Genomic DNA, 25,783 nt, shown 5'->3' on the forward strand with positions numbered 1-25,783 from the left:
CAGGTAAAGGGGTACAAAAGCGTGCCCCTCTTTTTGTACACCGACACAAAGAAACCAAATTTAACGCCCCTTTGAAATCATTTTCAATTTGGAGTTATTTTGGTTTTTATTCAAATTATTTTTCTCCAAAAATAAAATATATGGAAATTAGGGTAAAATGATTCCCTACATTAGAAAATTGGAGGAAAAATGGGTTTGAAATTATTTTGGTATTTTTAAAATGATTTTTATTGGATTTTATTATAGCAGTCGCATTGTGTGATTTATTTGAATTTTTGTAGATTTTATTAGAGCAGTAGCACAGTCGTTAGATGTAGATCTAATGGTCAGAAATGACGGATGGCAGACACACCATCATCACCAACTTTGTCTTCTATAGGAGTACTAGCAAGATGTCCATGCATTGCAAGGAACATCAAGATGCATTTTTTTATAAAACACTTGTTCTGATTGACCCATGCAGGAGTAATCCCATATGTAAAAATTAATGATATCTCGAGAAAGAGGAGATAAGGTGAAGAGGAGTGGGGCGTGGTGGTAATTGGTGGTCGGACTGAGCGGAGGCAAGGGGATGGACGACGCCGGCAGCGGCCACCAGGCCAGTTTGTTCTAGAGGCTTCCTTTTTTAATTGCTCAACAATGAGGTTGTTGGAGATAAGGATGAACGAGGGAAGGCCTTGTCTACAAATGTGGAGAGAGGTGTGGGTATCTTTTAGTTTAATTTCCATCCGTCAGATATAGATCGAACGATCTATTGCAAGATGGCACGCATACCATCATCACCAACTCGGTTTTTTTATAAGAGAAGAAATATAAGTATGGAGATACAAACGTATTATCGATACTTGTTTCTGTAAACTAGGATCTACATTCTATTCAACGACTCAGCATGTGGGGCCTTAGCACAATGACTTCTCGGCTGTGTAAAACAAAGGTTTTCCCGTCGCCGATAAGGAGGGGGGTGACGGCGGCGCGCTTTCGGCTTGCTCTAGTCCTAGTAGTCATACTAGGTGATCTACGCACGTGTAGATTTATTCTTTTGCATGTCTCATGTTCGCCATACTGCCATGACTGTTGATGAATAGACGGTAAGTTATTCACGAGGAAACCCTTGCTGAGCGTGTTTGCGAGAGAGAGAGAGAGAGAGTGCATGTGTGATATGTCTAGAGACTGAGGCAATGATAAGAGATTCTTTGTGTCTATGTGTGTGGAGGATAGAGAGAGACATGTACATGGGGCTTTGTGTTGTGTAACATGGAGACACAGACATAATCAGAGAGTGAGTGTGTGAGATACACATGCGGATATGGGGAGAGATGTGTGAGTTAGAGAGATGGAGAATTTTGGTGTGCATCTGAGCTAGGGAGGGGGATATATACATATCTAGAGCTGTAGAGAATATGCAAGGGTGTGTATCTTAAAAGAAGGATCCAGATAGCTAGACGTGTGTTTGTGCGCGCGTTTGTGTGTGTTTGTGTGCGCGTTTGTGTGTGAGAACGAGTGTGTGTATGTGGAGTAGAGAGACCACTAATGATGTAAACCTAGTATAAGGGAAGGGGGAATGGTGTGGCATGTGTGTCAAAGAGAGACAAAGGCATGTGTAGTAGCGGGATAGCATGGGTGCGGGCGGGGAGCAGACTATTTGGAAGAGACATCGAGTGTGTGTGGGAGAGGGGTGTGAGAGCGAGAGAGAGAGATAGCGACGGAGAGAGAGAGAGAGAGGAAAAGAGGGGGAGAGAGGGGCCGTTTGTGTCCATAAGTGGCGTATAGATTGGGAGACAATGTTGATGTTGTTCAAAATTGGCCTATGTACGGAGACGCAAGGGAAGCAAGTCATCATGTGTGTGATAGGGACTTCATGAGAGATCTAGAATAGATGGTGTAGAGAACAACGTGCGAGATTGAGAACGATGATACATTAGGGAGCTATGGAAAGAGTCACAACATATATGTATATAGGGAAGGAGCTGGGGCGGGTCCGCATGTGGGAGAGATAGAAAGAGGAGAGTGGCGCACAAGGAGACAAAGTGTGCTTGTTTGCAGTGGGGGTGGTGTGTGAGGTGAGTGTGCGAGAACCACATAACTAGGGAGATAGACGTTCGGGGGTGATGTTTTGTGTGTATGGGAAAGATACACTCTACATAGTGCGTGTGCTTGGGAAAGAGAGATGCCGGGAGACCTGGAGAATGGGGGAAGAGATGTGTGCATGCCCGAGAGACAAAGTGATAAGAGACCTATATTGGGGTCCGGACTTTAGAAGAGAGGACGGTGTTAATGTGCTCGTGTGTTCGTGTCTGGGGGAGAGAACGGCGTGTGTGGGGGGCGACGAAGGGTGGTGGGGGGTGGCTTCAGATAATGAGTTAGGTGTCTATATTTGAGGGACTTTTGCGTAATTGAGATATATATGGTCAATAGTGTGTGCACTCATGGTTGATCAATTTGTTTCACAGTTTGGACTATGAGATAATGATACTTTTGAACATGCGTGATATACCTTGATGTACCAGAATTACAAACCAAATATTGGAATTTTGGAATTCGACTCAATCATTAGCTTTTGTAATTCATTTAAACAGAGGTACATTTTTTAAGCCGGGATTTCGTGATTTCAAATTCATATATCAAACCCTAGAGATATACACATACGGGCATGTTCAAACTTTATAATCATCCACTTTATTCATACACATACACATTTTTGCTTTTGTCATCATATTTAGGATAAATACATTTGGAATTTCATTTGATTTGGACCGTATGATGCTATTTGCTTGTACTAGCTCAATGATCCATATTTGAATTGAATGTACAATCTAAGTTTCGAGTTGGAGACATTGATTTTCAAAACTTGCACTTTTTTGCGTGCAAAACAAATAAATTCTCGGCCATGATATCATAGTCGGCCATACAAGAGCAGGACACTTATAATTTCAGGTGCCAAAAGCTTTCAAACTTCCAGCTCACATCCAAATATCTCGCGCCTGAAAGTTTAGCCCTGCGATATTCCTGTTTTACCCCTGCCACATGAACGGAAAAGGGCTTCTTTGGTAACTCCATTGTTTTCCCCTCTATTCCCCCAACATTCTTCCCCAGAGCCCCTCCCCTTCCCCTCCCCGACCCCCCCAACCACGGCAAGCCACCCAATCTAGTCCTCCGCCGCAGCGGTGGACCTCACACCCTGCCGAATCTACCTTCCGCACCTTGGAACCCCCAACTCACTACAAAAAAGTACACTTCCGTGATGATACGTGGTTGTCACAGTAGGTCACTTTTTTGTCATGCATGTACATCCATGACAAATTTATGACAGAATCAAGATAGTCATACCTGTGCTATCGTAGAAATGTTCCATGACATTACCAAAATTATCATCACGGAAGTGTCCACTTCCATGACGATAAATCGCGCGTCACAGAAGTGCTTTCGTCAAGGGTGACCGACACGTGGCATCCACCGTAACGGAACGCCGTTAAGCTATCGGGTCGAGTTTTGGATCCGATAACCCGTTAACAGCCCCGACCAATGGGGATTTTCCACGTGTAAAATCATCATTGGCTGGAGGAAACACGTGTCGGCTCATCGTTGGGACAGATGTCATCCACTCATTGGACAGAATGCGCCTATGATATGTCGACACGTGGCACAGCCCAACAGAGGCCCATTCCTGTGAAAAGGCCGGCCCGTTTGACTTGGTCAAAAGCTGGCGGGCCGGCCCATGGAAAGCCTATTAACGGCCTGTTCGCATATAGCCCATTTACAGCCCTCTAACCCAAGGCCCGTTACGCCCTATCCGAATTAGGCGCAGTAGCGTCATCTGGGCCATCCAATATGATTCCAGCCCGTTTTCACTTCTGGCCCATGACGTCTTTCGGCCCATATGAGGCCCTATGTAACTCTTGGCCTATTAATGGCCCGTGGTGAAACTGGCCCGTAATGAACAGTGTATCACTTTACACCAATTAACGGCCCATGGTGAAACTGGCCCGTAATGAACAGTGTATCACTTTATACCCATTAACGGCCCGTTATTCCGTTGGGCCGTTTCCAGCCCATGTTATCTTTCAGCCTTCTCGGAGCCCATTTATTCTTGGGCTCATTTCCAGCATTCATTTACTTACGGCCCGTTACTGTCATTTTCTGCTTGTGGGCCAAATTCAGCCTGTGGTTACAGTCGGCCCGTTTGTGGTCCGTTAATACGTTGGGCCATTTTCATAGCGTCATCAAATACGGCCTATTAACGATGGCCTGTTATGGTCGGCCGATTCCAACTCTAGCCCGTTTACGGCCATAATGCGGCCTGTTATTGGCCCATGTTTGGCCAATCGATCATACGGCCCGTATAAGGCCCATTGATGATACGACCCGTAGAAGGCCCATTGTTTCTACGGCCCGTAGAAGGCCTACTATTTCTACGGCCCGTAGAAGGCCCACTGTTTCTACGGCCCGTAGGAGGCCCAGTGTCACTACAGTAAATATTAGCCCATGGTTATTGTGGCCTAGTTTTAAAAAATAGGTTATTGCAGCCACTAGCAAACCGCGGAAAAAGAACTGCAATAACTACAAGCAAACAAATAAACAAGACAACAAGGAAATAAATAAGCAAGCAACTTATGCTAAGCTATCACGGCTATTACACATATTACATCCACTGGGCATCAAAGTTTGCCACCAATGATCATAAAGCGCAACGAAGAAGCAGATTACAAAAACTGGGCAGCATTGCAGCGTAACAAAATAATACTGAACCGAGACCACTTCCAAGACAGTTCAAGAAAGGTTAGCCTTGCGGGGGAACCGCTGCGCAAGCTGCTGAGCAAGGCTGTGAGACCGGCCTAGCATGTCGGTCATAGCTTCCAGGTGTAGCTGTTTAGCGATGAGGTTCTCATTGGTGTTCTCCGCAATCTTTCTTAGAGATAGGACTTCATGTCGAAGTTGAGTTGCAGAATGCCTTTCTGCTAGAACTTGGGACTGAAGAAGTCGAACTGATTCAGACAACGAATTCTGTGAGCTTGTCTGACTGTTAGTCTCAAGTAACTTGAACACTGGATCAAGACAAGACTTTGGGGTTGTCTCGCTATCTTCGAGATGTTTTGCCTTCTTTGCTGCAATATATGTTGGGTTTGTCTCACAGCCTTCAGCAGACTTGTGCATGCCATCAGGCATATCACCCTGAAACAAAGCAGAGAGATGACAGGTTTTGCACGTGTATAAACAAAGATGATAATTGTTCTGTCAATTCTATCCAATTTCAAATTAGAAAATAAAGAGTAAGTTCAAAATATCAATAACATAATTTGGCATTGTTCATAATGCGGGGAGCTTCACCACACTACTGGATTACCATGTCAACATAACAGGCATAGATGAAGGGCAAAGAAAAAACAGTAAGATAAAACAGGAGATGTGCATGGCATGTTGTTCATATCATCAGCCACATCAGTAAGATAAACCAGGAGATGACAAGGTGCAAACATGGGCTGCTTCACCACACACTGGATTATAGATCCACAAAAACAAGCATACATATAGGGAGTATTAAGTAATGTGCATGGTATGAATAAGGAATTTGGTTTTACAAGTAAAACTTAGAACTTACGGTTCTTACGAACATGCATTTTGGTAGAAACAGCAAACTAAACAGCAATAAACGATAGGGAGTATGAGCAAATTAAACAGTAGTTGAGGATAAAGGCTTTAGAAGGACTGACTTACATTAACAGTTAACACCGGCTTTATAATGCCCTTCTCCATGTCAAGGGAAGGATAACTCAAGAATTTCACCACAGAATCTTCTTCATAAGCATTGCCTGTACTCTACATTTTGTAGAGAGTAATTATAGATATGATAATACTGGAAGGGATAGAGGATAATGAAGATAAGATGCAGATTGATGCTACATAATCAACTACCAATCCCTGGAAGTACAAGCGTTACAGGACAAAATGTACTGACAAGAGCAATGGGCTACACTTCTGCACTGGCATTGCCTGTGTATTCTACTTGTTGGTAAGATTAAATATAGATCTGATCTTTTTTAGTAAATGGTGGGCAAGGGAGATAAGATGCAGAATGCTACAAAATGAACCAATCCCTCTTCCCATAATACAAGAGTGTTTTGAACACTGGTGTACTGTACAAAACGTTCTTATATTATGGGACGGAGGGAGTAGCTGTTAACGTAAGTACCGTGATAGACCACGTTCAGTTCTTACAAGAGGACTGCAGAGCTAAACCTCTTCAAAAGCATTGGGTTGATTCTAAATTTATGTAAGAGCCCATACGGATCTTATAATGTCCACCAAATGGACGATTACGAGGCTAACATGTGCAGTGATGCTACATAATCAAACATCTATGAAAGTAAGTATGGTCATACAGGGCAAGAGGTACTCACAAGAGCAATGCAGTGTGCAGTATAGTTGCGAGATTCTGTGGTCCCTTGAGAACGAATGTTCTTCTGCTAACAGTTTTCGTACAAGTGAGACATTAAGGCAAATGCAGAAATGTAGTTCAATTTCTGATGTGATATCATAGACAGTACCTTACGCTGCAGCCGAGACCAATGTGTAACAAGATTATTCCAGTCACCGTCGGATAAATGTAGCACCGGAGACTTTACAGAAATTTCGTTCAGAGGCTTGCCATCGAAGTGCGCTTGCCTCAGGTAGGAACGATACTTCATCAACGAGTGCTTGAAAAGCGCAACCAACCCTTGCTCGTCATCACAATCCAGTTTGCTCCTCGCCTATTTAAAAGAATGAAATCTTGTGTCTTCTGTCAGCAGAAACATATGCAGTAATGACCATGAATAACATTAGTACATTACTTACGCGTAAGTTGCGGAGGAAGACTGGAAATTGTTCTGTGTCTGCGATATAATCTTTCCATGAAGGAAAGATGTGCACAAAGTTCCTGACAACAACATAAGCTTCGTCTTCTAAACTGGGAAGAAATGGAACAGGGGTCCTATTTGCTGCAATTGGAGCTCTCTCTGGTTCAAAAAGGGATTTGGCAACTGGATTTGGTGTACTCTTTGCTGGAATGGGGGTTTTGCGTCGTACAACTGGTGCTATGTCAACTGGCATAATCATACTGTTTGCTGCAGTTGGGGTCTGCTGAGTTGGGGCATCAGAAATGACCAGTGTAGTAGGGCTAGAGTCTGCTAGAGTTGGGGTATTTTGTGGGTCAGGTGATATTGCAACTACACCTAATGGGCTATTTGATTTATCAGGTGCCACTACCTTTTCCAAATACTTTGCTTGTGCTCCTCCACGATCAGCAATCGCCCTCTTCCTTTTGAACGTCTGATACACAAGAACAACATTTGAATGGATAAATATGGTATGATGACAGATGGAATATGTACTGAAAATGGATAGGCAGGGCGTATTCACATACACGATGTGTAAACTAAGCTAATGGCAGTTCAACAAAGTAGAAGCAATGCAAAGCATCAGTTGCAAGATATGTGCGAGCAATGTAACATTGGAAAGTTAGAGCAAGTACCTTGATGGGTGAATAAGATAGGGCATCTTCCTCTGACTCCTCCACTAGGGAGCTACATTGACTTAGGTCTCCCTCTAGCTCAGAATCACTGTTAGGATCATATTCTGAGCATAAATCTGTAGGTGGAGAGCGTTTGCATTGCATTGCATCCAGACTTGATTTCAGTCCCTTAATGCCAAGTTTGACAGCCATGGCATTGTTCTGCTTTATTCTTTTCATGCGCGCAACCTCATAATCATTATGATGTTGTTCAGAATCTGAGATTCATGAAAACATAAAAAGTAGTCAGATATCTATGGAATGCATTGCGGATTCAACTCGGATAGTGTCTCCCTATAAACCCCTGCATATGCAAAGTTCACCTCCCCAACCGTGCTGACCAGACCACACACAGAAATACAAACCCCTTATGTCTCTATAACAGGCAGGCACACATTTCAAAACTGAAGTAGGAACATTAGAATCATATGAAATTCGTATTTGAACAAATAAACTAAGCAATTATGAGTGGCGTAATGTTTAGCTTCAAGGGTGGAGTGTTGGTAGTGCGACACAAAGCAAGTAGGCAGATTGTATTCCATGTAAAAGATCGAAACCTATGTAAAAGCTGGAAATGACACTTTCTTTCTATACAATGCAGTGTTCGTTACCCACACATGATGGAAGAGATCACATAGAGAAATACTATTCACTCATGTCTACGGTTCCAGTATTTAGAAACAGGGTGGTCCACCCTAAAAGAATATTGACAACAAATATGACAAGGCAAGCATAGATGTAGTGAATCAATCATTTACTTGTGAGCTTACTAGGACAAGTATGTAGAATTGTAACTGCAGTAAGAGACCGTCCAAAATCTGAATGAAGAAGTTTGTCTAGCACTTATTGTTTGCAACTAATCGACGTGAATAATTGGATATTATATCGAATGAGTAAGAAAGACAAGTAAAATTGTCAACAAACCTGGCTTAAAGTAGTAATCTGGGTCAATGTCACTACTACCAACAATCCAAAATGACTAGTTTCTGTTCCGAGGGACGGAATTTTGAAAACCCTATGAACTTTAGAGGTACTAAAGATTACCGAAATACATCTGAACCATTAAGTGTAGGTAGCACTAAGCACACAACAAACCCTAATGACAGTCCTGCCTAATGAGTAATGAATCAATTAGAAAATGGGTGATGAGGAGTGGCTGCTGAATGTTGAGGACGTATCTCAGGATAAATCGGGTTGGCTTGGTGGGTGCTGCACGCCTGAGCCCTGAACGGACTGGGAAGGTAGGCACGGCGGCGGCCCGGGCAGCTGTGACGCTGTTGGGCGAGCGGCTCCTGGCCTCCTGTTAGTCCGGCGTCTCCTCCAAGAGTCATGCCGTCCGGGGACGGCAAGTCGCCGGCGAGGCAGGCGGCTGGGGGCGAGTAGAGATCGGAAGCGCGCAGCAGAACAAAGGGGAATCGGGGCCTGGGACGACCCAAAATCCCAGGGTGGGCTGGCCCACCGTGGGCACCCTGTAGAGATACACACCCGAGCGGCGAACATGCATTTTTTAAACTAATTTAGGAACATTTAGCTGACCAATTAAACAACTCTGTTTTAATAATATCAGATTCGTATTTGAACAACTAAGCTTGTTTAGCTTGATGGGTGGAGCAGTGTTATTCTGACACGAAGCACGTATTCTGATCGTATAGTGATCATAAAAGGGGGAAACTCTAAGCATATTTTTTTAGCAAAAGAGGGTTTCCCCTCCGATTTCTATTAAAGAAACCACCACGGAACCAACATGATCAATTAAACCCTAAGCATGATCAATGAAACCGTATTATGGCTGTGCCATGGCAGATTTGAAGCTGCAAACCGGAGAAATGATATTTAGCATCCATTGTTTGCTTCGAACTAAGAACTAAATTCTAAGAGCTGAAAAGAAAGTAGAGTAACCAAGTTAAGATCTATTTTCCGGTTAAGATCAAAAAGTTGAGGAGATATGAAGTACCACCTCTCTTGCAGCGCCGTGTAGGCATCGGGGGTGCGATGGCTGTCGATGGCGTTGAAGCAGATTTGTGACGGTAGACGGGTGCATCGAGGGATAGGTCCCATTGCGATGGAAGGGAAGGTCGTGTGAGCGGCCCCGACAAAGAGGACGACGGTGCCGATGAAGCGAGAGGACGCGATGCAAGGCTATTGGTCCGTCGCCGTGGATGAGAAACGTCCATCTCTAGCAGTGGACGACGTGGTCTTGGTAGGCGCTCCGGCATGGTGGAGGACGGTGGCGATGGATGTGGTGGAGGACGGCGGCGATGGATGGAGTGGCGGACGGAGGCTGGTGTATGGATGGGGTGTTCTAGCGCGGACGGTGTATGAATGGGAAAATGGAGGGAGAGGTATGGGGAACCATGTTTTTGGGACGCGCCTGTCTGAAATATGGGAAAGTTACGAACTTAGCCCCCGTTTAAAATTTGGACGTCTCCTCGGTTGGGGATAGGACGGTAATCTCGCATCTCGCCAATATTTGCCCAGAGCGATTCCGGGCGAGGTGAGGGTGGTTGGCGCCCATGGTTGGCGCCCACGGTGTATGAACGGGGCTGACAGGTAGGGCGGTTGTGTCACGTCTGAGTGAAGTTACAAACCTGCCCCTATTGAAAATATTTGCCTACATCGATTTCGGCCGAGTCGAGTTTGTTTTGCCGCCCACCGTGTATGAATGGGGAATGGAGGGAGAAACAGAGGTCTTTCGGATGAGCTTGAATCAAATGAGTTTTGTCGCCCATGTTTGACGCCCACCGTGTCGGAATGGGCTCAGAGGCGATTGTGTCACGTCTAATTGAAGTTACTAACCTACCCCTATTTAGAGCAGTGGAAATCGGGCCGATGGATTGTCCGTGTAATGGATAGACAGTAATTTCCATCTCCCAAACACTTGGCTTCGGGCAGCCGACATGGGAGTGGACATTTTGCTGCTTCTTTCGAATTTTGGGACAATAAGCATCCACGTTTACCCTAGCAACTAAATTCGAATCGATTTTGTATTCCTATATGAATCTTTATAAATCATTCTATGTGTTTTTATATATCTTCAAAAGGACGACAAAGATGTATTCCACTGTCATATATGAATATGGTTTACAAATGCCGATACTCAAATTCAGAAACTAGAATCCAGTTTAAGGTGAATTCGAATATTTGGAACACTTCATGTCCAACTCAAATGTCACACGCAGTATAATGTGTACTCCCATTTAGATATGTACACAAGCGATGTATCAAGATTCAAATACCGAGTCAATCAACCAAGAATGTAAAGAACTAACAGACATATAAACACTTATAGAGTATATGGATCAATAATATCAACTAACATACATAAGCCAGGCCGCTGTACTTTTTTTTGGCTACAACAGCATCCTTTTTTTAGCCAGCATCTTGGCCCTTTCCGATGCGTGCCACTTATGGTCCATCTATACTACTACTATTGCTGAATGGACATTCAGCCCGATTGGCATATTTGTAGGTCTGGCACAGCAATCCAAATGAAATGTCTCCGAGTCTTATCAATTAATACAGACTTGTGCTCAAATAAAATTACAAACCAAAAAGCAAAACAAAAACAATTATTACATGATCTCTAAAACAAATGGTTTGATTGATTACATGAACAGACAACACAAAGGTTATTCAACTATGGAAAGAACATTTCACCTATGATTTACCAAGTAGGAATTTAATTTCCTTTTTTCCTTCAGGACCTTAACAATCTGGTCAGTCTCAGCTTGCTTCGTTTTGAAATCCACCAAATATTTAATGGTTGTCTTGAGTAATGCTTGTGATTGTGTTGTTTGCTTCCTCAACATGTCACCTTCATCTCTAAGTGCAGAAGCAGAATCTCTTTCTACCACTAGTTTAGCCTCTAGAGCATCAGCAGTTGGCAATTCATAATGCACGATTGGGCCGATGCCACTGCTGTGGGATGATGCAACGTCCATGGGGACCTCGCTCTTTGATCTTGGGCTAACCTGTTTTGCCATTAAAGTTCTGATTGGATTCAGAAGAGTTGAAGTTAGCAAAACATCTCAACTGGGAGTTATAACAGCAAACCAGTTAAACAAACAAGGAATTAAAGAGTTTCAATTGGATGCTGAAAAGTAGTTATTAACATCGTTGTAACCCGCTGTTGCAGCAGCAAAGCAGTTAAACAAACAAGTAGATGTTTAAGTTAAGGCAAACAGGTAATTCTTAACAGTAAGTATCAAACACATAGATAGGCGCAGTCTACAATATGATTAACAGGTTGTGCCATTATGTAATCAGTAGCAAACTAAATTAAGCCAAGCAACGTAATTGAACAATTTTGCAATAAGTGGCTAACTAAAATTCCGAGAAGGAGGTAACTGAACTTATGCTAGTTCTTTGTACAGGCACACTGCAACTTCTTTTTCGCTTACAAGGTTGTACGAAGGAGTCCATGGCATCAATTGCTTGGATACGCAGTCCCAATACTTCTTTCTTCCCACACTGCATGGGTAAGTCGAATGGTTAATCTGGTAAGATGGTATGTCCTTGATATGTTATATGTTCATCACACTGGCTTTTACTGTATATTTCATGTGATTACTTTTGGCATATCGAGATCTAAGCAATCTACAATAGGATGAAAAGACTGGCATCCTTCACATTATTGGCGAACTCAATTCATAGAAACAAGCAATCAACCATTCTGTGGGTAAATCAAAAGAGCCACTGGAATATTTTTCACTACCCAATTATACACGCAAAAAGGGGCGACGCCACCATAGGGGCTGGTATGGGCGGCCGCCTCAGGTGGCTGGAAAGTGTGCACCTAGTTTGAGTCGTCCAGGTTGGCCCACGCTAGTTTTGTTCGTCCCAACGCACGAGTAGGCAATGTAAAAAATGAAGAAAAATGTTTCAATTTGGATGGGCCAATAACATAAGTGCAAGGCAGGCCCTATAGCAGGCTCGCGGTCCAAACAAGCGCCTCCCATATCGATCGACCGCAGGCAAAATCCCAATTCATTCGCTCCAGCCTCCAGTCTGGTTCGCTCCTAACCTAGCCGCCGCTGGACAGACCGACACAGCACTTCCTCGCGCCCTCGTTGGAGGGCGGTCGCCGGGCTTCAAGCGAACGGAAGGACAAGAAGAGGAAGATCCAACCCTGGGTGTAGCCTGCGTGGGAGGCAGCGGCGGCAGCACGGGCATGGCATCGAGCTTGCGCAAACGGACAGTCGCAGCTTGCAAGAGTAGCATGCGCAACAAGCAGGTACATCACATCCCTGATTATATCTAATTCAACTCTTCAATTTCTGGCCAATAGTTAAACCTGACGGTGTTGTAAAACTGCTTGTATGTAGGGAATCTATGAGAAAATGAAACCAATTTCTACTTATTTTATAACTCCCCCAATCAATACTGAACTGACTGAATATGATGTATCTAATCAAGTTTCCGGTGCAAACATACAAGCTCATGTTGTTCTTGAGCCTGAAGTGTCTAATGAACAGACTGCTAATGAAGGATTTGATGCAAACATTTTACATGCTCCTGGTGATGAACATATAGTGTCTAATGAGGGATCTAATGCAAGCATTTTGCAAGCTCATTGAAGGATTTAGTGTCTAATGATGATCTACTATGTTCAGAGAGAGAGATTTGCAGGCATTGATGACAAGCAAATTATAGTGCATTTTCATAGCTTGAGGAAACGTCGAGGCCATCTACCAGAAAGTCCCCGTATCATGACAACATAGCATAAATACTTTTCTAATCTGTTGTTTGAAACTATTGCCATACTTGTGAAGGATAGATATATTGATATGTAGTTTGCGCACTGGTTATACGTGCAATTACACTTCGATATTTTCAGCCAGAGAACGAATAATTCAAGCAGGTACAGACCATGTTTGTAGTCCTTGTACACCATGTTGCATTTTGTGTTTTTTGGTGCTTGCATCATTTAGTGTTTATAATCTGAACTACTTTGGATCATTAGCTGGTTTTCAAAGTGCATGTAGCTTCACATTTCTCAAGTTATGTTGATTTCTGGAGTGCAAGTGCCTTCGTATTTTTTAAGTTAAATGTTCACCCCTGGTAACTTGAATTCGTGGATCAGCCACTGCACACAAATCATACACGAATGCCAGTACGAATTAAATGAAATGCAGGGACTTACGCTAGCTCGTTGTACAGGCTCACTGCAGCTCTACTTGCGCATGGGATGTTCCATGTACAAGTCCATGTTACCACTTGCTTGGATGTGCAGGCCTTGTGCTCCTTGCATCCCCCTCTGCATTTTTGACACGGCGAATGGTTGATCAAATAAGAGGAATCGACCTTGATGTTGTACGGGAGGACAGATACTTACAAGGTTATACGGGTGTGCAGGATGTGTACCAGATCCCGTAGCGCCGTCATGCTTCGCTAAAAATGGATTTGCTTGTTTCAGATGATATCTCCAGAAGAAGTAAGAGTTAAAGTCAGAGTTGCATATGTGTGTAAGCTAAGAGAGCAGTGAAAGGATATCCAAACATCGTCGGAACAGTGCACAAGGGAGTGATGTGTGGATACCTAGTTTGGGCCGGCGTTTGGGCATGCTCGCCTAGCTAGAGTGCGGGTCACTTCAGACCCGTTGAGGGTGATGCGCTGGCGTTGGCTGGCCGCGCACGGATGCAGATCTTGAGTGGCAGCGGAGCACTACGATGCGGTGGACGAGACCGTTGGTGAAGCCCCAACGGCCTCGGGGGGGCGGAGGTGCGACGATGTGCTCGGTGAAGTAGCCCCAGTGAGCTGGGAGACGGCGTCGGTGAAGCGCACCTGATGCGGTGGAACTCGGTGTCTGTGAGGCACGTCGGTTGCAGCGGCCGACGTTGTCGGTGGACCACCCGGTGCGGTGGACGAGGGCGTAGATGAGGTAGCTCCGGTGCGGTGGTGAAGCGCGACCGTCGTCTTCGTCATCGTCGTCCGGCACAGAGGTGGGGAACGTTGGGGAAAGAGACGAGACGAGGGGCGATTCGAGGGTTGGCGGCGAATTAGGGATTTGAGCAATCTGGGCGCGGAAGGGGACGGTGGAGAAGAGAGATTTTGCAGGGCTGGAATTGGGGCCGCCAGATATTTCAATCCGAAACGTGGAAGCGCGAACTTATATTGTCGTCATCCTCTTTTTGGGGGGGAGGGGGTGGGTGGCTGGGTGCTATGCGTCCGTCCGACACACGCGACCACCCCGACAGGACTATGCTTCGGTGCCTTAAGGCACCTGCCTTTGTGTCCATGACATGTGGGCCCAAGGCCCACATGTCATGGACACAAAGGCAGGTGCCTTAAGGCACCGAAGCAGCGTCCACCCCGACACGACCCTGGTCTGCTTGGTGCGCCTACATTTGAGAATGCAAATGAATCTTCTTTCATTTGCAAACGAATCCGTATGTATTACCATGCCCGTGTTTTCCTTGCAATAATTAGTCATTCGAAACGAGATACTCCATCTGTTCACTTTTGTAAGTCGTTTCAGACAACTTAAAATGAACTGTTTTGCACATTATCTAAAATGTCTTCAAGGTCTTATAGAAGTGAATAGAGGGAGTACTATAAATTAATTAATGAGGAGTTATTTGAAAAAAAATCAAAACGGTACCCACGCTAACGTGGATTAGAATGTGTGTCACGTAGTTAGTTATTTGAATTAGAGTGTGTGTCACGTAATTAGTTATTTGAATTAGAGTGTGTGTCACGTAGCGATCTCCAATTCTAACGTGGATTTTGCATTTCACTGTATCCACGCTACTTTTTTAATACAAATTCTTTCTCTCCATGTTTCGATCTCTAAGTCTCTCAACTACACAACCCCTTTTTCCACTCTGTTACCAAATGTATTTACCTCACACACCCGCCATTGCACCCCATGCCGAGCTCTCTCTCTCTCTCTCCCCCCTCTCCCTCTCACCCTCTCGCGCTAAATACATGCATTGCCTATCTAGCTCCCCCAACCTCTCGTGCGCACGCACGCACATTGTATATCTAGGTCACTCCCTCGAGACTGTCTCACTCTTTCTTCCGCACGGCGGGCCACACTCGCTCAATCTCGCTCTCTTTATCTGAGTCTCGTTTAACCTCGTTTTCTTTCACACACAAATGATATATCTCCCTGTTCGGGCCTCAATCGACACACTCTATACTCTCTCACGCAGATTGTCTATCTAGGTCAGTCCATCCAAGCCGCCGCCACTCTTTCGACCTCATGGTGGGCCACGCTCACTCAATCTCTCTCTCTCTCTCACTCTCTCTCTGTATGTCTCGATTGACCTTGCTCTTTCTCGGACAAAAATGATATATCACCATGTTTGAGCCCAGTTCGACCTATTCACATTGTATACTCTCTCACGCACATCGTCTATCTAGGTCACTCTCTCCAACCCGTCTCACTCTTTCGATCGCACGGCGACCCTATGTGATCGGTTGACCTTGCTTCCTCCCAAACACAAAATATATCTACACGTCTGTGACTGGATCATCTCTCAAGCTCTATCTTACAGCCCTCACCCTTGCCAAAAAGCTCAATCGGACAATATCTCTCCAGAGCATATATATTTGTTCAATGAATGTCGGACCACACTCACTTTGTCTCTCTATCTATATGTCTCTCGATTGACCTTGCTTTCTCACACCGTATCTTCCACGCGTTGAAGCTACTACCTCTCCATCCCTCGCAAAGCCGGAGCTATTTACATTGCGAGGGGCACTCCAACCTTGGATTAATTTGTGTAGGCATTTATTCCGGCCGGTTTAGATTATATTTTCGTAGCATTCGGCCCACAGCTACTCCAAACACCGTTGCAACCCACGCAACTCCCCTAGTTGATTTCCCTCTGGCTCGGTCATCGCTCTCTTGCATGTACTTTCTCGCCTTCAACGTCGCACCATGATATTATTGAAAAAACTATGTTGTTCTCTTTAATTATTATAAATAAGCTACAAAACTACACACCGATAGTCCACTTGGAATGGAACAAATTTCGACCCACAAATTAAATTGCTACAAACTACACACCGAGGGGCCCACATGTCATGAAACAAATTTGGACCCATATACAAATTAAAAAATAAAGGAGGAGGATCAAACATGCGACCGGGCCTTCAAGCCGCACGTCAATAGGCAACATAGGTAGAATAGCAATGTTTGTTGTACCCCCTTTGTTCACATAATATTTTTATATTACCATAGCCTAATTAATGGATAACATGTAATATTATTTTTAGTACTATCCGCCTTCACTTACTGGTGGGTTCCATGTGTGCTCTCTCTCTCTCTCTCCTCCCCTTCTGCGTTTAGACGCACGGGCAAACAGGAAGAAATCGCGGGCGATGTTGCCGTTGACCATATCTGGACGCGTTCACATGTCACGGCACCAGTTTCACGTACTAGCAGCACTAGTCAGTGTGTAGGTGCAATGGACGTTAATTTGGAAGTATATTAAGTGCATGCGGATATTAACTACTAGGATATTATTTGCGTGTTGTCATGTGATTAGCACTATTTTTGGCATGAAATTAACTGCACGCTAAACGTGTTGAGCGCTTGACATTGAAGCAGTCTAGGTCGTTGGATGACAAGGAATACATGTGGCTTGATGACGTTTTATATTTAATTTGATATGGCTCTAGCAGAACATTCAATCGATCAAACCATACATTTCGTTCATTCTGACTCCGACTTTAAATTATACGACGATCGATATAAAATAAACGGAAATGATAAACATTCGGATTTTAAGCATGGCAATCCGAACGTTTTTCATGGAAAAATTTAGATTACGCGGCGGCGGCGGCGGCGTCTCGCGGTGGGAAGCGGCTCCTCTGCCGTGCTCTGTGTGTCGTCGGGCCACTGACCGACGGCGACGGCGGCGTCTTGCGCTGTTGTTGGCGTACTCCTGGACGTTGGCCTAGCTTCAAGGAAGGCCAAAATGTTCTGGACTTCGGAGCGAGTCAACTGGCGGGGGAAGGCGACTGGCGTTGGTGCAAGGAAGCGGTCGACGACGGCCATCCATGCCGCTGAGGGGGGCACTGGCACCCGCGCGGGGATAGGCGCTGTCAACGGCGCGGCGGAGACATTCGTGTGCACGGGCACCGGCACGGGCACACACGTCAGTGCACGCGCAGGCGCATGCGCTGGCAGGTGCACGGGCACCGGCACGGGTGTGCGCGTCAGTGCACGCGCAGGCGCATGTGCTGGCAGGTGCACGGGCGCGTGAAAGTCGGCGGGGACCTCATGGAACCCCGTGGGATCAAGCTCGGCGACAATGTGTGGCTCCCAGCCCATCAATGCCACGGGGATGGGCGCTGGCGCAGTCGGGGCGACGGGAGCCGGAACGGGAGCGGCGACAGGCGCGGCGTCTTCCCGCAAGGCCAGTTCAAGCTCGTCCCAAAGCACCTTATGTTCTTGAGACTCCGGCTGGGTGTCTTCCTCAGGAAACTGAAACACTAAGGGCAGACCATCGTGATGCGGCATGGCGTACGTTTAGGTCAGGCTAGTTGGAGGTAGACGACAGGAGAATCGGAGAGGAAGAGAGAGGATTGTAGCGATACCGGGTAGTGCGGGGTTGATTTTAAACTGCGGCGCCGGCGACATTAAAAGTGGGAGCAGTTGGGACGATGGTGGGCGGCGGAGCCTGGTCAAAGGGCTCGCCTCCCGGTGAGCCTGCACAGCGGTATGCTCGCATGCCTCCCTGACAGCCGGCGCAGTGGTCTGCTCGCATGCCTCCCGTCGACTCACACGCTTGCTCGGACGGCACCTGCCGATGAGAAGCGGGGACTTGTGGCGGCACGTAAACGCCCACGGTTTCAATAGTGAAAGCGTTCGCCTTAACGTGACAGGTCTTTGTTCCAAAATACCTTGGCTCTTCATTTGTGCAACTTGTCATAAGAAGCTTGTCTCAAATTGAAGAAAAAACTTACGAAGTAATATTTGTGCCATATCACGTGACCATGCTTAGTTTCAAGAATTTATGCTCACTTTTGGATTTTCTGAAATTTAAGATCCAGGATTCGAAACAATATCATAACCTGCATCATGCAATAAATTTTCAAGTCGTACATCTGTCATGTTGTATTTCTTAAGAAAGGATTTGGTCAAACATTTTCCTTAGTTAGACTTCAGACAAGTTATATATGCAGAGTAAAAGGATAATCCCTCCGCACTAGTGCATTGCCTGATATATTAACTCAAGTACTAGGCACGAACAAATGGGCTCAATTCTGTGCTCATCCTAGTGTAGTACTAGTAGTACTAGGCAATGCAGTTGACGGGTGACCTTGACGAGTGGCGACCGAGGGAATTGAACCGTGCTCGGCACGGTAGGTAACGTTGTCTAGTTACTAAAGCATCCCTCCGTTGTTCATCGATAGTCATTATGGACCGGGGACATGAGGGGAATTTCCTAGGGCTGGAATTCTGGCCACCAGATATTTCGACTTGAAAGGCTGAGGCTCGACCGGTTGGGGTTGCCTAATGTGCGTACCATGCACGCCACCGAAGGACACGAGCCCGGTTTTTTTTAGGATCAACACGAGCCAAGGTCTGGCTGGTACGCCGTTGGGTCCTACCATTCGAGAATACGAAAGGAGCCTTTTAAATTGCCGAACGAATCTATGTGTATTACAATACCCGTATTTTCCTTGCAAATACTAATCTCAATGTGGTAATTGATTTATGATGAGTTGTTGAATTAGAGTGAGTTTGTGATATAGTGATCTCAACGTGGATTTCACATTTCATGGTATCCCTAGTAACTTTTCCAATGCAAATTCAAATTTAAAAGATGAACAATATGGAGGTGAGAAAACTTTGTATGTATCAAGCATATGACCACACACACACACACACAGAGACACACACGCACGAACACAACAACAATCCAATAAGTATAGTGCATCTATTTTTCCAAACCATGCATGTATGACACGAATTCAAAAATACTCCTTCTATTCCTAAATATTATTCTTTTAGAGAGTTCAACAAGTGACTACATACGGAGCAAAATGAGTGAATCTAGACTCTAAAATATGTCTATATACATCCGTATGTGCCAGTCCATTTGAAGCCTCTAAAAAGACTAATATTTAGGAACGAAGGGAGTAAAATGTAAGACATCCATGGTCCTCAGTTCAATATTTAAAATGAACATGAAACTGAAACATGAATATTAAGTCTAGTACTACAGTACATGCAAATGTTGTGTTTAGGCGGAGCTATGATTGTCGAGGGTCAACCCCTCGACCTTAGATAAAATTGTGGAGCTCTGTTTAGGGTTGTTTAGATTATATTTGTCCCCACCCTCCCAACCATCGATTGGTTGTGCACCCCCACCCCTCCTCCCCGGGAGAATATCATGTGCCCCCATACCTTAGATTCTATATGCCGATACGAGTTGCTTGGAGCTTGTAGATCTGAGATATAGTAGCTCACATGACGTGTCTTAATATTTTTGCAGGAAACCTTGATGAGTTTGAGAATTGCACACAATTTGTACAAAAACTACTTAGATGCCCTTTGATCCCATATCCAACGACCTCGAAGCTCGTATCACCGTAGCATCTAAGATGAAGGAGGACATCATATTCTCCTGTATGTAAGAATATCATGTGCTACCACACCTTAGATGCTTTGGTGATACAAGCTCTTCGGAGGCGTTGGATTTGTGACCCAACACCTCCTCGGTGGTTCGAATGGTTTTTTGCAGAAAAGCCCCAAAAGAGTTCGGCCACTGCTTACAAGCACAAAGACTGCTCAGATGCCATTGGATCTCAGATCAAACGACCTCCAAGCTCGTATCACCGTAGCATCCAAGCTGCGATAGCACCTTATGTTTTCTCGCATGGGAGAGTATGAGGTGCTCCCGCACCGTAGATTCTATGGTGATACGAGTTCACTGAGATCTAACGGCCCATAGTAGGAGGTTTGAATGTTTTTGCAATATACGACTGATAGAGTTTGGGAAATGCGCAGAAAGTACAAGTACTACGCATGTGCCATCTGATCACTGATCATACGACCTAGATGCTCATATCACCGTAGCGGGTAATTAAGCTACGGGGAGCAGCTAATATGAGCACCGGGGAGCCGTTCGATCGAAGATGCAGCGGCACACACGAGGCCTGAATGTTTTATTTGCAAAAAAACCTTTGGAGAGTTTGGAAATTGCGCATAATTACAAATACTACTCCCAAGCCATTGGATCTCACTTCCAACGGTGTAAAAACTTGTATCACCATAGTATCTAAGCTGCGGAGTGGATGTGATATTCTATGCCGCTGTCATTTTTGTTCGTAAACTTGCAAAATACGTGTAACTCGTGCCGTTACTTGTCTAACCGCGCAAAGTGTTTGTTCAAAAAAACATCCTACACTGAAATATCAGAACAACACACGGGGGTCCCACTTGTCATAATCAAATTTGGACCTAAAACTAACAAATCTAAAAGACGAGATTCGAACTGGCAACCTGGACTACAAAGCATAAGTCAATAGCCTGAAAAAACGAACGGTTGTTGGCTTTGTCCCATAACTTGATTTTATACAGTACTTGCGTTGAGTAGAGTAGAGGGAGTGCCTCGTCAACACGTGCATGGCCGTTGTCTCACTTACTGGTGGGTCCCAGGTCTGCGATCTCAATCTCTCTTCTCTCCATCATCTAACCTTTGCACGGGCACACACGAAGAGCGGCGCTAGCTTGCCGTGGTGTTATTACAAATAAAAAAAGCTTGGAAAATAGAAGAATCGCCTAGAACAAGAGACGTTGTGGCTGGTCGAGACGGAGCTAACCACATCTATCCTTCGTGCCATGTTTGCATGATGAAGCTGTGTGGCTAGTGGGGTGTTTTCGACCGACTGGCTGGGTCCCGAGGTCGAACCATAGGTACTACGTCTGATACAGTATATTTTCACACGCACATTTTTCCTCCGTGCCGAGACGTGGCACACCCTACCGCGCGGTTTCGGGGTCCTCCCGGGTGGTGCATGCATATATTCTTCCTGACGTGGAACGCCCTACCGCGCGTTTTCTGGGTCCTCCTCGGTCGTAGCGCCGAAGCAAGTAAATGAGTCGTCAAATCACGAAAGACCACCTTTCCCGCCGAGTACATCAGTGAAGCACGGTGGCTAGCTAGTTGGGCTAGTTCGACCAATTAGCTAGGCCGCCGCCACATTTGTTTTTTCACCCCTTTTTTTATCTACTTGTCGGCAGGTAAATTGAAATATCCACCGCGGCGTTGCTCTGGTGTTTGGGTGCGGCAGGATTTTTAATTTTTTGATTGACGGGAGCAGGCGCGGCAGGATTTTTAATTTTTTGATTGATGGGAGCAGGCGTGGCAGCAATTAGTCACGATGACTCCGCCTGTAAAAACCCACTGCTCCCTGATGTGAGAAGTCGTCGACTGGTGTTTTACCGTGGTGAAAACCAAAAGATTCCCCGCTCCCTACACCTTCCCGTAGATTGCATTGCCTTTCAGCCGTTTCGCCCCCTTTGCTTCCTCTCCCCATTGCTTCTACCTGGTGCCATGGTGGCGCAGCAGATCACGGAGTTCGAGGTGAGGCGCCTGACACAGGAGCTCCATGTCAAGGATGCGGAGCTCAGGGCCAAGGACGTGGAGCTCCGTGAGCTCAAGGAGGAGAGGAGTGCCATGCTCCTCCGTTATGTGCGGGAGTTCACGGAGCTTCAAAAGCGGCAGGCGTCCACCACAAAGATGCTTGAGGCGTCGGCGGCGTTGCTGCAGAAAGCGGGAGATACGATAGGCCGTCAGGGGAGCCAGCTGGAGTGCGAGCGGGCCGATCGTGACGAGGTCCAGGATCGCCTCAGCCACTTGGTGAACCAAGTTTCCACGCATGTGTTGCGGTTGCGCGATGCCTACCGTCGTGCCAGTGCGACGATGCCGGCCGTTGGGCTAAACCCGTTTGACCACCCGGTCGACTTCAACGAGCTGCGGCTTCCTGACCTGGTCTCCTTCTTCACCTATATCTCCGAGGAGCTGAGCCATCTCCGCGCGATGGTGGGGGCTGAGCTAGACAAGGAGGGGTTGCGGGTTGCCGTCGCCGTTGCCGGGCGAATCCTTTCAAGGCTCCGTCACCGGAATCCACTCGTGCCATTGGACGCCGTCTTTGATGAGCTGGCTCCCATCGACCGGGAGCGGGCTCTATGGGCGGTTGCACCCTGCATCACCAACGTCGTGTGCCTCGGGAAGCACACGTCCGTCGTAAGAGTGGAAACGCTTGTTGTAATCATTTTTTCTTCAGAAAAACAGTGGACACGCTCTACCGTGCGGATCCTCCTCCAGCCATGCACTAAATTACTCACTTTCGCCGACGTGTGGTACAGCCAGCACCTGGGTCCACTAGCCATGCACTAAATTACTCCGTAGTAGAGTGACGGTAGACTACCCCGATCGAACCGCCGCAGTAATGCCCAATGAGCCGTCAAATCACAAAATCCCCTCCTTTCCAGCAGTAAGTTGGACGGACGAAGCAACCATCATTTCGCTCTTCTCTCTCAGCTTCCTCTCTTGAAGAAAACACCCACTCGCTTCGCTTCTCCCTCATCTCGTTCCTCCTTTCACTCTCCTCTCTCAGCTTCCTCTCTTGGATGGACGCCGGAGCACCGGCCGACGTGATGTCTATGGCTCTGGCCAAAACCGTCGAGGCTCATGGTACGAAGAAGCGCAAGCACCCCGCCGAGACTACCGCAGACAAGCTCAAAGCCATCGCTCTGTCCAAGCCCCCCTCTCCGGGATCCCTCATTAAGCAAGTCCAGGTAATGTCTCTTGTTGATGATCTTTTTCTCGATCTTGATCGTGTTTTTTCATCTAACACGCAGTACTAGTACTGGTAGTACAACTTTCTGGGTGATCTTGCATGTGATTTTAGTGTGCCAAATGACGGTTCTAAATTCCTCTTTTGACCAAAACATGCGAGAGGTTGACACTGATTTCTTATAGATTACTTTCAACTACTCCCTCTGTCCCAAATTTCTTGTCTTAGATTTGTCTAGATACGGATGTATCTAATACTAAAATGTGACTTGATACATCCATATCTAGACAAATCTAAGACAAGAATTTTGGGACGGAGGGAGTACTTTATGAACATCAATGCTACCTTTTAAGAGGGTATATTTGCCTCAGTAACTTGTGTTATGGATATTGCATGTAATCCCTCTGCTCTCATGCCTTTGAAGACATGTTCTAGTGTCTTTGTTCACTCATTTCTGTGTGTATATGTAGCCATATATGGAGTATAATATCGAAAATCATCTTATATTTCTGAACGGAGGTAGTAATAAAATATGGTTTCTGTTTGAATTAGAACCAGGTCCGTGCTGGAGATGAAGTTCTCAAAGTCATGCCGTGTGAACTGGAAGACCTGATGATGAGTTCTACTGCTGAACTATCCAACTGTTGTGTCCTTGTCTCCACGTGTCCTGAACTAGTGTTTTCCTGTAGCATTGTTGTCAGGCATGTTCTCGAGGCTGTACTTGACCACAACAATTTCCTGGCTGTGCCTTCGATTATGAAGGGTGTGGTTCTTGTAAAGCTTCCAAACAAATCTGATGCGGCCTGTCTTCATCATCATGTTTATGAGTGGAAAGACCACTCTGTTAGGTTCTCCAAGGTTGACAAGATGGTGATGGTGCATGTGGACATCTCACACGAAGTCCATGGCCTAGTCAGTTATGCGGGGTTCATCCCGTAGGCGGTGGCAAGAAATAGTCTGCAGAGTTTAGTTAGTGCAACTTTGCTTGTCTGTAGTAAGTACTATTGTTCAGTACTTGATTTGTGTTTGTGAACCCTGTATTGTTTATTAGTACTGCCGCTTTTGGTGTGTGCACGGTCTATGTTAATGTCTATGTTAATGTCTGTCCACTCAATTCAGTCTGTATATTTTGAAGTATCCAGATCATATTTTTTGTGAGGACGGTTTATCAATTATGGTTACACTCCAATATCTGTATGCATTGCAGGGCTTGTCGCACCCACCAGGATTTCCAGTCCCATGGATGTTCGGTCCATACGATTTGTCATGACCTTTGGACTGTCCTGCCTGTGGGAGTAGGCGGGGCCCCTGCATGCCACCCGTAGTTGGACGATCAATCTTCTGTTTAGTACTTCAACATAGTGATTTCCTGGTAAGGATTCACTCATGTCGCATCAAGTAAATCTTATTGATTTACTGTCTAAATCTTATTGATTTAATGTCATGTTTTCTTTCTTTTCCTGCAATTTTATGATGCAGGTTTTGCCATGTGAAATTCATCACAGAATAAACCGTTTGGTTTGCTCTACGATGGCTATTTTTGCAGGTTTCACTTCTTATGTTGTGTCAGTAACGAAGGCACTGTCCATCACTTATATTACTGGAAAAAAATTGGATCAGTCTGTTGCCTGAGTACAAGCTGAATCCCTCTGATGAACTACAGTTTGGTTTAACAAAAACGCCACAATTAGTCCTTCTCGCATTTAAAAGAAATGAAGAAAAAAACTGGATCACGGTCACGGATCCTAGTCAAGTTAGAAAGCTGATCATAGCAGACCAGACACGATCGCCGTTGTCTCGCACAGATCGAGCACCGGCAGTTGCTCTAGCACTGACAGCGGTAGCAGCTCAGTCTGATCCAGCTAAGGATTGGGCACCGACCGCGTCAGCGGATCAGTCTGATCTACTGGAGGATCGGGCATCGACACCGGCACCTGCTCCGACACGGGCACCAGCTCTACAAGGAGCACCATCTCCGGCAGCACTAGCGGCTTCGGCACCTGCACCAACACTTGCACTTGCATCTGCTCCGGCCCGTGCAGTTGCACCGGCAACAGACTGGGCTGCAGTTCGCACTTCATATACCAAAGTCCTTACAAAAACCGACATGTCCACCTTCTTGGTAAGCATTGGCCGCCCAAGTGCTTCGTTCTTTTTTCTTTCCATGTTGTTTCACATGATTCACTATGTTGATCTAACCGTTTGGGTATGTCTTCTTGTTTGCAAACAGGGAATTCCTAGAGCAACGAGGGAGTCGTTCAACAATCCGGGCGACCGCGGCCAAGTTTCTCTTACCATGCGCAGCCTTGGTGTGAATGAACCTGCTCAATATACCGTAAGTACAAAGGATGGTCGCATGATGATTGATGCTAAAGGATGGTCAAGGTTCAAATCTAAATCATATCTTGCGGTAGGGGATGATGTCAAAATGGAACTTTCTCGGCAAGGAGAGCTGGTCCAAATCAACTTTGAAAT

Source organism: Aegilops tauschii, chromosome 2 (genome assembly GCF_002575655.3).
Source record: "Aegilops tauschii subsp. strangulata cultivar AL8/78 chromosome 2, Aet v6.0, whole genome shotgun sequence".
Taxonomy (NCBI): domain Eukaryota; kingdom Viridiplantae; phylum Streptophyta; class Magnoliopsida; order Poales; family Poaceae; genus Aegilops; species Aegilops tauschii.